Source organism: Ammospiza caudacuta, chromosome 3 (genome assembly GCF_027887145.1).
Source record: "Ammospiza caudacuta isolate bAmmCau1 chromosome 3, bAmmCau1.pri, whole genome shotgun sequence".
NCBI lineage: Eukaryota > Metazoa > Chordata > Aves > Passeriformes > Passerellidae > Ammospiza > Ammospiza caudacuta.
In genome coordinates, this window is record NC_080595.1 from 86,060,874 (window position 1) to 86,074,855 (window position 13,982).

Here is a 13,982-nt window from a genome sequence, read left to right on the forward strand (position 1 = left end):
GACCATAAAATAATTACAAAAATTTATGAAAGAAATTTGACTGAATGAGTCTGGTGGATAATTTAGAAACTTCAGTATCTCAGACACCTTGCTGAATTTATACCTCAGCATTTCTCTGAAGTGGTAGCATTGCCCCATCTTTGTGATGCCATTCACTGAGTGCTGGCATCAGGATCTTCTCCAGAGGATGCAATTTTGTTGTCCCTTTGTCTAACAACTAGAGAATATGGAATAACCGAGGCTGTCCAAAGTGTTGAGTAGCCTTTGTTGTCCACCATAAGAAATCGTAAGAGGATCTTGTCTTTTAAATGGTAAGCCATCTCAGGAATTCAGTATCATCTGTGTGTGAATACACACGACTGAGGCACTCGGTCACAGGCTGTGTGTAATCACCACAAGCTTTTAGAATTAAATCTGCGTTAAGCCCTCCAAACAATTGAAAGTAAAAAAATATGGATTTGTTAATTTTCTCCTTTCTTCATAAACTCGAGATATCTTATGGATTTTTGAAAACTTTGAGAAACAATTAAGAGTGTTAATCTTTTATTTCTTGTTTTAATTTTTTTGTGACTTTCTGTATAAATTTAGCAACTACGTTTTTCTTTATTCAGGTACGTTAGATGATAAAACTCAAGTTTAGAAATGTCAGTAGCTCTCACAAGTTTATGCCAACATTTGCTCATGAGAGGTGTTGGCTTGCAGTTCCTCAGTATTCAGTGATTTCCTGCCTGCCAAGTGTATATTTGAGCAGTCCTAATGGTAGGAATACACTGTTGCAATAAATGTAAACAACACATACATGAAAATTATTTTTAGAACAGCAACTGTCCTTTTCAATGTAAATTTTTTTCCTGCTATACTGATAATTTTAATGTGGGCAAGCAGTATTCCATTGGATTTTTTTGTAGGTGGTATCCTAAAATTACATAGAGAAGGTTTCCCTTTCCCTTCCTACTCCAAGTATGCCTGTTTACTTCTAAGTTTAAAAAAAAATTGATTCATATGAAAGGTACTAAACTTTTGTTAAAAGAAGATTGGGTTTGTTTGTTTTGTTTGTTTTTGTTCACTATACCGTTTATCTGGAAAGCTACTTCTGCTTACGTACCTTCAGAAGCATTTAATTAATTATTTTGCCAGGTAGTAGTTAGGTAATTCTATTTCAAAGAATACCTTTCAAATATTTTTGTGTGTTCATGTCAGAAATAACCAGTTTCAAATAGTTTTGTGTGTTCATGTCAGAAATAACCAATATTGTGCTGGCAGAGTAACAGAAGGCAGTGGTTTGGGTCTTGCACTAGTTCTGTCACTCCAGCAAGGTTCTTAGGCAGTTGCTTAACTGAAAACATGTGAAGAACCTTCTAAGTTTCATGGACTACAAATACATTTATAAATGATCTTTAAGGAAGCAGTTGTCTTATGTAATTCTTTCAACATATGTACAGAGTAGAAGTCTGTTGCTTCTGAAGAAAATGCTGTTCTTGTGTGCTGAGGATAAAGAGGGGAAAAAATAGGAGCTCTGAAATGAGGAGGTATACCTGGACAGAAAAGCAAGGCATGTGATAGTAAACATGCAAAATGTCAGTTATCCCATTATATTATTATTTTACATTGCTCCTTTATTTTCTTACTGTACTCTCCTTTTAGTCTCTAAAAACAAGCCTATTTCTAAAATCACTACAGTTGAATATATGGATATATTTTGTTGAGATCTTTGTAAGACCTTAGGTTAATTTGTAGTAAACAAAGTATGTTTCTAAATCATTTGGCTACATCTGAAAATTTTAGTTCACTTTCTTAAAGGGTAACTTTAGAAAAATACTAACTTATTCCTGTAAATAATTTATATTATTAAGAGAATTGTTTGCTTTGAAAGAATGTTCAGACATGGGTTCCACAGAGTGGTCTGTCACCAGTACTTTTCGCTTTATTCTTAGAACATTTTCAGTTATGTGGTAAGATATCTGGGTGCCTGAGTATAATGAGCATATGACACATGGAAGTACCTTTTCCCTGCCCTTAAGAAACCAAGGATTTGAGATACTGTAATCTAATCACATCAAGAACATCAAACTATGCCAGTAAAGTTCTGATAAGCCATTGGTACCAGTTCCATTTTTGTTAATCTTTAGAAACCTTGGTGTTTTCCACATGCTTACCAATGCTTCCTCTAACAATTGCCTAAATATTTTCCACTTTTATATTTCAAATATAGTTCATCAACCTTCTTATCTGGATAAACAGCATGGGGTTCTTTAAAAATATGTGTGGATGACATTTTTCAGTAATCTTTCTATTTAGGTACATTTCATTGTCTTTCAGCCCCTTGTCTGACATATTCAGTTCTTGATACTTGGCTGTTCTCTGTGTTCAGGTTAACTCAACAACATGCAGGCCTAAAATTTTCCTTCTTTTACTTTTTTTTTGACACTGAAGTATAACATTGTTCTGCAAATCATTTCTAAGTAAGACAAGACTTGTATGCATATTTGTGGTACAATAATATATATTATGATTTAGAAACTGAAATTGATCTGCAGAGGCAAAGACATCTTTCTAAGTGAAATGGATGGTGCTTGATAGAAATTAACCAGGTGGACTTTTAAGATTCCTTGGAAGGAAGAAATTATATAACTACAAATAAAACTAATGCTGAAGAAAATTGAAACTAATAAAGCTTTTATAAATTTTCTTCGCTATTCCTGTATCTAGAGTGTTTTAATGGCAGAATGGGAGTTACCTATTTAGTACTATGTCTTTTAATGGAGATGGAAAAAAGTGTTAAAAATACTTACCTCTCAAAATGTGCAGATAGGTACAGATGCCATAAAATTACCTAAACTCTATTGAAACTACCTGAATATGTTTTAAATACAAGGCATAAAACCCTGACTACTTTTTTCCTTCTTAAAACCAAAAATCATCATCCATTTTTAATCTGGTGAGGGGTTTTTTTTGTTGTTGTTTTTGGTTTTTTGTTTTGTTATTGTTTTTTGTTGTTTTGTTTTTTAATATTTCCAAATATATCAAAAGTTTTTCATCAGGCAAATTGTTCTGTTATTTCCTAACTTTTGAGTATTTAATTTTGTATGTATTGTATATAATATCTATATATCTAATGGAAGCAAATCCAGCTTATAACCAGTGAAAGTGAATGACAAAAGAAATGTGTCTGCTGCTGTCATTTCCCTTCATCTTCTTTTATGTTAATATTTATTTTCTCATTCATTTCAAATTCTTTAGTATCTTTCTGAAGCATGAGCCATTGAAATTTTCAGGATATGGTGTGTTGCAAGAGGAAAAATGTATGCTGTATATCTACTAGATTGGGCAATGAGTAAAGAAAGAGCAATGGAGGGCCACTGTTTCAGGTAAAATGCTTAAAATGGATAGTAAAATGTTTACTGACCTAAGTGGTTTTCTATCTGTTATACATGTGCATATTCATTTTAGATACCAGAAAGGCAGACATAGTTACATAAGACATGCAGAAGCTAAGTCAAAATATGGGTTTAAAAAACTGAAAGGCAAAACAAGGTTTAACAGTTATGATAACAGTCAAATTGTATCAACAGCCAGTTCCAAATCCAGGCCTCCTCCTAACAGTTAGGTCAGTATTTGTTGTGCTTAAAAGTCTTATATAGGGAATGGTAAAAGATGGGACATTTGGCTTATAGTTACAATGTGTTACTGATAATTCAATTGAATCAACATAAATAAATCCTGTTGCTAAGTAAATGATGATTTCTCATCTGCTGTTCAATATGGAGACAACTAATCTAATGTGAATAGAAAATTGTTGGGCAAGGGCTTGTGAATATGTGTACAGTTCTCTTAATATCTCTATGTTCAAGGTAAAGGCAAGCAATTAGATATAAGGGGACAATGAGAACACTCACAGAAGAAGTAGAAATACAAATGTTTGGAAAAAAAGAAAGCATGACCTACAGAGTGACTTTTTGCAGTGTCTTTTGGTAATTATACAATGCTCTCAACTAAAGAGGGTGAATTTTGAATTATCAAACCACCCAGATATGCAATTGAGTTAGAAAATATGTTTATAGAAAGGACTTTAGGTGTACTGTTCACTAATTCTTATACTGTCTAAAGATGTATTTTTATATGTCCTTGTTTTTCACTGCCAACCACATAACCAGTTAGTCCATCTTTCTTTTCTTGTGGGGCTAAGCTGGCTTCCTCATTTCTGCAGTTCATCAATACAAAACTGATTTGAAGCTGAGCTGTATAATAATAAGCCTTTCAGCAGCCAGGCTTGACACTTGCCTTGTAATTAAGGCCTTGATGGTTGTGTTGATGGCAAATGAAAGAAAATGGCTTTGTTCTCAATTCCAGAGCCTTGATTGCTGGTTCTCGTTCTCACCTGAATTCGACCCATTCTGCATTGTGCACATGATTGCTGGAGTGTGAGTAATTGCAGTGCTGGCAGATGACATTTTCATGAAGCACACTCTGCACTGCTCCAGAGGGAATTTACAGAATTTATAGCTGGAGAAGCTCATCAAACATGGATTTAGGAAATGCCTATGTGAAAAGTGGGAGCCCACAACTAAATATCAGAGCTTTTCTTTTGACATTTGCTTTTACATAAAGGACTGTCTGCAACCTGTCTTACCTTATGGTAGCAGCCTATTCATGACTAGATTTTGTGATTAAGTGAAATTACTGAAGTTTGTTAATGCAATTTTTTGCATACTTTCTTGTAATTTTTTGTGTGCTTGGAAAAGTAGATGGAAAATGGTTTCCTCATTTCCATTCATATTTTTAAATTTCCTTAACCTTTCAACTATTTAAAAATTTTCAGATGTCTCCTGATATTTATTGACAGCAATGTGTTTGGTTTTTATTTAAATCCTCTTATTTTTGCAACCTTTTTGCATTACAACATATTTTGTTTATTCTAAATGAAAATGAATGTACATTTTAAACAGCTTTTTAAATAAAAAGGCTTCCACAATGGAAATATACTCTGTCATTTATAAATCAGTTCTTTAGAAAGAAATGTACTGTCATTTGTAAATCAGTTATTTAGGAAGAAAACATTAATGACTTTTGTATTGACAAGTTCACAGATTTCAATGAAGGGTGTTTTATGTGTTGTAAATAAGAATTGCATACTGAAATTTTGCATTATAGGTAACATATGCCATGATATGCATAATCTTTTCTTCCCTCTGCTTTAATACTCTTGCATTTTCCTCTCCATCTGACAGTTTGTGCCTGTCTCATATTCACCATGTTCCTTTCTGAGCCCCCGATGCTTTTCCTTTCTCCTATAACACAATCAGGATGAATACCTGTAGGTTGTTGCTGTACTTTCACTTTCCCAAGAAAGAAAAACACAAACATTTTTGGAATTCTGTTGACATTTTTCAATCACAGCTGCTTGTGCTGTCACTGACTGCATGTGGAGATGCATGGCTGCTGTGACTCAGAGATGTACTGTCTGCCTAGCAAGCCAAACTATCTGCACTTAGGTTTTCGTATTTCTTGAGGCTTCTCCATCATGTCAAGTCAAGAGTTTCCTGCTTGCAACTGGTATTATTGAAAGTCCTGAGCAATTGAATGTCTGAAGGTTCCAGGTTTTTAAGTTAGGTTTATTGGTTAACTGTAGGAAAAGTTGGATGAGAAATCTTTTGAGTTTCTGCTATAATATAAATTTTTGACCCAGAGTAGTGTTGATTATTTAAAATACACAGAAGAAAATCTGAGGTCTAAGCTGATGATGTTGAATTGCCAGTTGTTTTAGGGCCTAACTTATCCTCATTTCAGTACCTGAACTCTGTATCAACACTAATGAATAGCAACGAGAGGGTAATCAATCTAAACTGCTGACAGTTGTTTTAATTTATGCTATACTCCTCAAGTAGTTGGGTAGCACAAGGGGAGACTGTCTAAATGTCTGGGTGTCTAAGTGTCTACCTCAATTCATGGATGTTATGCTGCTGTCATTTACTAAAAATAGTGTGTTTTTGTAGTCTTAAATGGGAACAAGATGAAGCCTGTTGTAAACACATCTTGGTTTTTGTCATATGTAAAAGATTTCCTAATATATTTCGAGTACTGACTCGAAGTACATTAGGAAATACTGTTAAATACTGCTCCTAATCTTAAGTGTTCCTTGGGGAATCACTTAAAACGTTTAAGTTCAGAACCTCAAAATTTCTTGGACATGTAAGTCTTTTAAGAATTTGCGTGTTAGAGAGTCACTTCTTGTCCTTTGAAGCCATGAAAATAACCTAGGTTTAAGGCTCAAGGCTTGGAGACAGAAGTCTGTAGTTCATTGTTTCATCTCATCCTTATCACTGGAAAGCTGAGGTGCAGCCAGGTACCAGAGCCCTGGCTGGATCTTCTCTTGCAGGAATGTTAGGGACCCATCCGTGTGCATTGTGGCAGCCTCTTGTGGCGCAGTTCTACTCTCATTTTGTTCCTCTTGTGACAGTCCCACTCTTCTACTGTAATTTGAGTGGCAACTCAGCCCCAAGAGGGGAATGAATCTACTTTTAGATTTCAGTATCTGTAACAAAACAGCCCAAAACTGCTTTGGACTTCTAGTAGAAAAAGGGCAGGTTTTAAACCTCTATGTCCTTAGTCAGGACCTGGATGTAGAAAATTATTTGCTTTGTGGGAATGAGACCTGGATCAAAGAAGAATATGGTGAGAAAACCCTGGAGATTCCTAACTATTTTTCAAATCTTTTGCAAAACAATGGACTCTGAAGAAAGAAATGAAAAAAAGAAAAAAGGCAGTGGACTAGAACAGTGAAATATGGCAGTGGACAGCTTTTGAACCTTGCTGAGTGAAGAAAAAAGCTGCTTGATACCATTAACTTAATTATGGTGATGGTCTGGGTTATACTGGGGACAGTGACCAAATATTGCATTATGCAGACTGGTTTTGGAAAATACTGGCGTCTAACACAGCAATTGTACAGTTAAGAATCACCTTAAGGGTTTAAGGTAGAAGTTAAAATATTGCAAGTCATGGAAAATGTTCAGCTGGTATTCCTATTACCTTCTTGCCATGACCTCTGAATTTGAAAAACTTCAGTTTATTTTAATAAATCTTTCTCTCACCCCATTTTAATTTTCATTTTTCCGCATCTCTTTATCTTTCTCAACAAGAATGTTAAGATGTGATTTAATTTTCTCTGACATGCATTTATGCTTTTCTGCCATATTTTCCTCTGGCTTCTCCCATTTGCCTCAGTGACCTATCCCTAAGACATCTTGTTCTCTGTCCCTCGTCTCTCCTGGCTTGTTTATGCTTGGCAATCCAGATGTGGTCTTCATCATCTCAGCATTGACTCCTGATTTCTCATGTCTCTTACATTCCCTTCTATCCTTCACACCTAGGGGAGAGAGGGTCCCAGTCTCATGCTTTATTCCCAGATTCATTGTGAGATGACCTTTTGGAATGTCAGAGGGAGCTGACTGTGGCTCACCCATGGCTCAGCCTATTGCATGAGACCATGGACTGTTTTAAAGTGTTTTTCTCTCTCACTGTCTTTTTCTATAAATCTTAAACAATTTTACTGAAAAAGGGAAGAGTTTCTCACCTGATCTGCATCTTCTGTACCCGTTGCAAAAGCTGTTGTTTTCTCTGGCACCACACAGTATGTTGCATTATCTGCTCCCGTTTTATGATTTTCTGTCCAGCACAATCATCAACAATTGCTTGTTTCCACTGAGAAGCCTGGAATTCTTGGGCAATACAATGGGTGTGAGAAGTTCTGTAATTCAGGGGAGATGATAAAAGGGCAGGAGTTTCCTCCTACCATTTATAAATGTTAGGATTCCTGTGGTTTTTTGTTACATTTTCTTTTAAGCTAACACCTCTATTTGTTATGCCCTTAAAAATTTTTTGCATCTAAATAGAATTTAGGCTTGTCTTATGTTGCAATATCTGTTAATCCATAAGTTGCTTATTCAAAACCTAGTCTACTGGCTATGCTCAGTGCTATGAAAATGCTCAAGAATTTTTGATTTCTCTTTTGATACAAATTTATCAATACAGGGGTAAAACATGCTATAATGTATTAGATAATTATTTATAAATGTATCTCAATAATGATATAGTTTTTGTATCTTTGGGGAAAAGTTGTACACCTGTTGGTGTATCTGCAGATTATCTTCCATTCATGGATGCTTTACATTCACTCTATTACTGTGCTAGTACAGCTCTTTGATATGCAGGTCCCACTGTAGCTGATACCTCAGCCCACCTTAGTTTTCTGCTTTTCACTCCATTGGAAGTCAGTCTGTTGTAGGAACTTGCCCTACAAATATTCCATGACCCATTTGGTGTCCATCAGAGGACACCAAGGTTTTATCCTCCTTAATGCACGTGTTCATGAGCATATTTTCATTTATTGTCCATTTGCTATTGGAGGTTCTGTGTTGTATTTATGTTTTATAACTTGCTTTGTCTGTCTCCAGTGGGATACCCCACCTTTGCACCTGAGGCACTGCTTTAATTAGTGACACAGTTACTGTTCTCTTACCTGACAGTACTAGTGAATGTAAGGGCGGAAGAAGAGAGGGTTTCTGAGCTAAGGTCATCTGAGAGTCTGAAACCATAAATTCAGACTATGCTTTAACATGTGAGAGTAATATCCATGGTTAGATTTGACTATAAATGCATTTTGGGATTAATTTAATGCTCTAATCTGATCACAAATAATTTGCAAAGAAATTCAATCAGCAGAAGCATATTAATTTTTCTCCACTATTTTCCAATTGTTTGTGCAGACAAATGTCAGCCTTACAGGAGAGTTATCCTTTCTGTTTACACTTAAGAATGATTATTCTTAGTGTGTGAACAGTCATGTATAGTTTTAGTCGTTGATTAGTTAGTATTTGTAACAAAAAAGTAATTGAAGTGCAGGGAATAACTCACAGTGAATCCTATTTTTCCTTTGAGATGTATCAGCCTGTAAGTATAATCCTAAATATAGTCCAGTTTGTAAACATTTTTTTTGATTTCTATTTCTTGTCACATTTTACTAAAATAGAAATGATTTGCATTTCAGGCAAATCTTTGTGAGTACTGTACAAAGTCACAGTAAGTTTAAACACAACAGTACTTTCTGTGATGTAAGTCATTGCAACTGAGTATACATAATGGTAATTTTTGAGTTCAGAATGGTATTTTAGCATTAGCTTGTATGATGTGCTACACAAATGCTGAGAAGAACATTTCTTATGTATCTTATACAAAAATCAGTATAGCACTGGTTTTCTTCTGCATTTAATTCAGTTACACATAGTTTATCTGTTGCTTCTGAGAATTGTAATGTTAAGTGTCTTCATATAAATTACTATTATAAGGAGGAGTCAGTTAAAGTATATCAGTTTGAACTGGCCAAGAGACATAAGAACTTGCAGCTCCCAAGTGACAGCTGTTGGGGTGACAGAGTATGACAGTGAAAGAATCTCCCCATACATGTTTCTTTTCTGTCCTGGCAATGGTAAAGCAAATGTCAGCAGAGTGATGTATGAAAATACCACTGCTTGATCAGGCTTGTTTGATAGGAGCAAGGCTTCTGTGTATCCTTCCTCCTTGCCCATGTGTAAGTAGATGGGTGCTGCAAGACATAGGTAGCTGTGTACTGCTCAGTCTCTCTCTAATATATCTGCATCTTTGCTCATTAGGCTTAAGATGTGTCAAAAATTTTTAAACATGTTTCAGGTACAACATAGGATCTTTTAAGTCACCATCAAACCGAGACACTGGAAATGGATCCAATATGCAAATACAGTTTTCTGGATCAGTTTCTGTATCTTTCATTTTGGTGTACTGAAAAGGCTAATTCTCTGCTTCTTTATGTTACAATATTGCACTTTTACTTTATTGTTCAAAAGATAATCTTGCTGCAAAATGATTTCAGTTAGGGATTAAAGGAGAGAAAATAAAAATTTAACTTGTGGCAACAGATGGCAGAAATAGGCCTTAGCCCACAGAAGAGTCAGTAGATGCTTGGTGCTTTCACCTTCAGTCATTAGGTAGATCTGACACTGGTGCATGATCGACTGTGCAAGCAGCCCTGCCCAAAATCTGCCTCAAAATGCTTTGCTGCATTCAATGCTAAGAGAACTCTTCTCCAATAGTTGTCTGTGTAGGAGGGTAAAACTAAATCTGCTAATAACTTTTTCTGTATGCAGTTCATAGTCTGCAGTGTGTAGGTCTGTATTCTGTAGGTTAGTATTATTTGTTTTACACTTCCATGTCACTAATTGTGATTTTTTTCCTAAAGATGCCATCGCTGCTTCTGATTTGCTTCAGAAAACAGCAGGAAAGGTCTGGAAAGGCAGATCAGTTCTCTACCATACACTTAATTTAATCATTGGCAAGTTGTTCTGATTACTTGCCCTCTGCTTTTCTTCTGCTCTGGCTCTCTGGGTAACAGTTTTGAGAAGATTAAATCTGCCCACCCAAACATTGACCTTGGAAATGCCCACAGATCAACAGCTTTAATGTATTCTCTAAGGTTATTTGCTTTGTAGTGTGGTTTTAAGGTGCAGTTCTGTGTGCCATCCTCCCACTTAAAGACAATTTTCCAATTCCATATTTCCAATTCCTGGAAGTGAGCACACTGTTCACTGCAAGAGCCAGTAACACTGCAAACACTTTGTGTTTCCACCACCCTCATTACCTTCTGCAGTCAGGAGAGCCCTCTGCTCTTTCACTCAGGTACACTGGTGCACTGTTTCACACTTCTCTCCAGTGGGCCTCACTCAGGGGATAACTGTTTATCTACCGTGTAAGGGATGCACACAGCTTTTCCAAAAGGTCCCCTCACTGCCAGTTGTGTATTTTCCTCATTAGTTTTAAATCCTTGTTTGGCAGCAACTGATCCTTTGAACCGTTAATCCAGCCTAAGCTACACTTCACATTAGAAACCTGGCATCCAGTATTAACAGGCATGCTCATTGACTGCCTGCTTTCAGTGATGGTATTCAGAAAGTTTCCAAGAGCACCAGATGTCAACTTTGGATATCTTCTTCCTTGAAGAAGGACATCCATGCTTCTGTATTTTTGTGCCGGATCATTTTTTCTTAATCATCCTTTTTTATTTATAGATAGAGTTTTATAAGTTTAGGAAACATTTATTTCAAAGCAGGTTGGCACTAAGACTGTCTATTGGTAGATCTACGTGAAAGTTAATGTAAAATCTCACAAGTGCTTATACTTTGTAGTCTCAAGTGTGTTGTTGATGGAAGAAAGTAATACACCAAACGTAATGATTGAGAAAACATTTTTTCACCTTAATTTCTTTGTTTTCACAGATTATTGAGAACTTCATACTCTGATTGAAAAAAAGACTTTGTTTGCTATTCACTTAATGGTTGTGGTTTAATTTTTTGTATTTATATTTCTTGACCTTTGACCTAATGTTTGTTCTAGAGGTTGGATTTTAGTGTTATTTCCACTGAAAAGTGAGACAGATGTCTATCTAATGTCAGCAGTAGTGGGACTAGGCCCATGTATTTTTTATTTGTACACTTTATTCTGAATAATCAGAAGCATGACTTTAGTGCCTTTAAATTAATGTAAAACTTTAATTGCCCAAATCTGTTGATAATCACAAATAACCTCATAAATCTGAATATGAGATAAAATATTTAAGTAATTTTTTAAAACTCTATCAAAGTATTTGAAGTAGTTGTAATTATTTCATATTGCCTTAAAAAAAACCCAAAAAACCACTAAAGCGAATTATTGCCAGAAGTAAATCAAGGGACTACCAGTGTTGAAGTGCACTAGAGGAAGTATACAACCTCGTAAAAGCAGGCAGTATTTGCATGAGAGCTGGACACTTTCCTGGGATTTTACTTTATTGGTTCAGATTTTTTCCTATACCTTCAGGGATAATAAGAACTGGGGGCTCTTGGTGACCTTTCTGGGAATTGCCAGTTCTCAGCATCAGTCAGAATGTAACCTTTTTTGTGAGAATTTTCTTGTCTGCTACTAAAATATCCACTGCTTATAAGGATAAAGTATCCATTCCAGCTGTTTTTGCCATTCACTTGCAAAGTGCATCACTTGGGGCATCTCAGAGCCCGTGACATTTAAGCTGGATTTTAAATGTGCTTTATTTGGGTGTTTAGCAATAAGGAGAATCTGTACTTCAGCATCTTACAAGTATCCTATTTCTTGTTTTACAAGGGTAACTGAATGGTTTTTTGGGTTCCTGGAACAAAGTATTATTATCATTAGTAGAACAGGAATAGATAACTGTGGAGGCTTTATTTTTCAGTATTCTCAGTGGCAGGTAAGTCACCTATGGCTGTCTTTGCATTTGCCAAGCATTTTGTGTTGAGGCAGGCTCTGAATGGTATTCCCTATGTGGAGATTTATATATATGCAAAACGGTAATCCCCAAAAACACATGACTGCTCTTGGATATCCGATCTTTGGCTTTGAAATGGAGGGTCATAGTGGAAACCAGTTTGTCAGAGCCCAAGGCCTTGTCCTTCAACAACCAGTTTTCAGGTCTGGTCTCATTGTTTCCAATAATTAAAAGCTGTAGGTAGACCTCAAAATGTCGGTGTTGGGAGAAGACTGGGAAAAAACCTCACCCCTTATTTTGGTCTTTGGACACGTCTCAGACTGAGCAGGGTGTTGGGGCATGGCGAGAACGCGTTGTGCGTGTGGCGGCTGCAGCCGGCGGCCGCCGCTGTCCGTGGTGCTGCTGGGGACTCCATGGAGCCTCTCAAGGTTTTGCTGTGACCTTTCTTCTGTAGATAATGATTTCTTACATGAATTTGTGTTTATAGTTGAAGGTACACAGCGTGTTTCAGCTGTTTTCTCCTTAACAATAAATCCACCGATGCTCACGTAGGTAAAGTTTTGTTCTAAGATCAAAGGCACAGTAAGGTCACCATGAGGATGCATGCAGAAGTGTTTATAACATACTTCTTTTCAATCAGTACATTTTTTGAATTAATGGTTTATGTATATTTCCTAAGATTAATTTACTCCCTCAGAATGCCACTTAAATGAAAAACAAAACAACAACAACTAACTAGAAATCAGGAATTTTGAACTCTCAAGAAAAGTTATTTGGTTGATGCATAATTTTATTTTATCTAGTTGAACTATGCATTTGAGAAATTAATATTGAAACTCAGTCTTTAAATTATAAAAGAATTTTATGAGAGAAATGATTGTTTGGTTTAAAGGCTCTGTTCTTGGGTATCATTTCAGAAATTTTCTTATAATTCCCACATTATTTTGAAGATTAAAAGACCCTCTCTTTGTTTTTTATAAAACTGTAAAAAAAAATTAATAGTAATTGCATGTAAATATTTAGTGCATTTATATGCAAAGTTTGTTTAATAGAAAGGAGTAGTACTATCTTCTAAACTCATGGAATTTTACCTTGCCTGAAAAGCAGCAAATAAGGAGTTGAGTACAGTATCTTTTAGAGGATTTATGGTAATGCTGCTGAATTTAGCTGAGCATAAACAGCATGGTGAGCCCCTCAGGGTCTCTTCATTTTCCTGACACACTCCACTGCTGCCCCATTAACACTTCGTCTGTTATTGCCATCTACTCTGTTTAATGAGTATCTTTGAATTTGAAGTTCTTCCCAAGAAACAATAGCTAAAATAACTGCTGCACCTACTGTAGCTTTCAGTAGTGCATCTTATTCCCTTTGTAATATTTTTAAAATAAAAAGTACATGTGCATTCTGCAGCAGTATAGTTGCATCACGACATTTTTTTTAATCACAATAGACACTAATCAAAAGCACTAAGTAGTGAATACAGATATGATGCTGTATCTGTCTGTAGAAGGCAAATGCATGCTGAATAGCTGATAAAGGAGGCTTTTCCTTACTTTAAAATTCCTCTAGTTAATACTTACTCTTTAATGTAAAGAAGGAATAATTCTGCTGGAGACTGTGCTATCAAAGCAAAATATTTCTTCTAAGAAATCATAAGACAGAATGACTAGGTGCT

At 35.8% G+C, this 13,982-nt stretch overlaps 1 protein-coding gene across 14 annotated transcripts in view; it reads left to right on the forward strand.

Annotated features, from left to right (window-relative positions):
- MYT1L (myelin transcription factor 1 like) overlaps nt 1-13,982 on the forward strand; it is a 310,091-nt gene that overhangs the window by 73,427 nt on the left and 222,682 nt on the right. The window lies entirely within an intron of this gene.